Raw genomic sequence first — 1,842 nt, 5'->3', positions numbered from 1 at the left:
TCCCTGAGTCAACACATGGTGACGTTTGCAAGACAACAGTTCGACGACGTTTGCAGCAGCATGGACTATCAGCTCGGAGACCATGGCTGCGGTTACCCTTGACGCTGCATCACAGACAGGAGCGCCTGCGATGGTGTACTCAACGACGAATCTGTCTGAACGTATGGCAAAAGGTCATTTTTTCGGATGAATCCAAGTTCTGTTTACAGCATCATGATGGTCGCATCCTTGTTTGGCGACATCGCGGTGAACCCACATTGGAAGCGTGTATTCGTCATGGCCATACTGGCGTATCACCCGGCGTGATGGTATGGGGTGCCATTGGTTACACGTCTCGGATACGTCTTGTTCGCATTGACGGCACTTTGAACAGTGGACGTTACATTTCAGACTCGTTACGACCCGTGGTTCTACCCTTCATTCGATCCCTGCGAAACCCTACATAATGCGCGACCCCATGTTGCAGTTCCTGTACGGACCCTTCTGGATACAGAAGATACAGAAAATGTTCGACTGCTGTCCTGGCCAGCACATTCTCCAGATCTCTCACCAATTGGAAACGTCTGGTCAATGGTGGCCGAGCAAATGGCTCGTCCCAATATGCCAGTCACTACTCTTGATGAACTTTGGTATCGTGTTAAAGCTGCATGGGCAGCTGTACCTGTACACACCATCCAAGCTCTGTTTGACTCAATGCCCAGGCGTATCAAGGTCGTTATTACAGCCAGAGGTGGTTGTTCTGGGTACTGATTTCTCAGGATCTATGCACCGAAATTGCGTGAAAATGTAATCACGTGTCAGTTATAGTATAATATATTTGTCCAATGAATACCCGTTTATCATCTGCATTTCTTCTTGGTGTAGCAATTGTAATGGCCAGTAGTGTGTATTGGCTGAACAGTCAACACCGAGCCCTACCATTTCATTTATTTTGCTAAAGGGAAGTGTTAGTCTCTTCCTTTATTTAAGATTAAACAACTATTACTTAATCAGTTTGGGCAACGGCCTTGCCGCAGTGGATACACCGGTTCCCGTGAGATCACCGAAGTTAAGCGCTGTCGGGCGTGGCCGGCACTTGGACGGGTCACCATCCAGGCCGCCATGTGCTGTTGCCGTTTTTCGGGGTGCACTCAGCCTCGTGATGCCAATTGAGGAGCTACTCGACCGAATAGTAGCGGCTCCGGTCAAAGAAAACCATCGTAACGACCGGGAGAGCGGTGTGCTGACCACACGCCCCTCCTACCCGCATCCTCATCTGAGGATGATACGGCGGCCGGATGGTCCCGATGGGCCACTTGTGGCCTGAAGACGGAGTGCTTTTCTTTTTTTTTTACTTAATCAGTTTCATCTTACACTGAAATCCTTTTGTTTTGTTTTCTAATGTTCACTTACAAGGGCTTATGCAAAGACAATACCTAAAAAATGTAAACAACAATATTAAATCGATTTTCTAAAACAATATCCATCGAACAAATAAGCATTTCAATCTCTTAAGTTGAAATTTTAAAAAAAATTTAAAAAAACCTCAGACGATACCAGAAGAGAATTCTTTCACAATAATCTATAAACTAACAACTCCAGAGGACACTTGCCATTAAATTTCCACATGTTAAGTCAGTCTACCAAAAGCATTTACGAGAGACCTTGATAAAAAAAATTTAACCAAGGCTCACGCGGAAAAACATCAGCTTAAGTTCCCATGGGATCGTTGACAGTTAGTTAACCAAAGGAAACGCAATTCACAAAATTAAGTTTACCAAGAACGGTTTCCAAGGTACCAACATATTACCTGACAGCTCTGCACTATTTCCGGTAATTATTACATTTTGCCAATACACAAAG

General features: G+C 45.0%; 1 pseudogene; it reads left to right on the top strand.

Moving 5' to 3' along the window:
* Positions 1 to 997: 997 nt before the first annotated feature.
* LOC124608743 lies at positions 998 to 1,115 on the top strand (annotated as a pseudogene).
* The last annotated feature ends 727 nt before the right edge of the window (positions 1,116 to 1,842 follow it).

Source organism: Schistocerca americana, chromosome 3 (genome assembly GCF_021461395.2).
Source record: "Schistocerca americana isolate TAMUIC-IGC-003095 chromosome 3, iqSchAmer2.1, whole genome shotgun sequence".
NCBI lineage: Eukaryota > Metazoa > Arthropoda > Insecta > Orthoptera > Acrididae > Schistocerca > Schistocerca americana.
The sequence above is the reverse complement of the archived record's forward strand: the minus strand, read 5'-3'. Positions and strand labels throughout refer to the sequence as shown.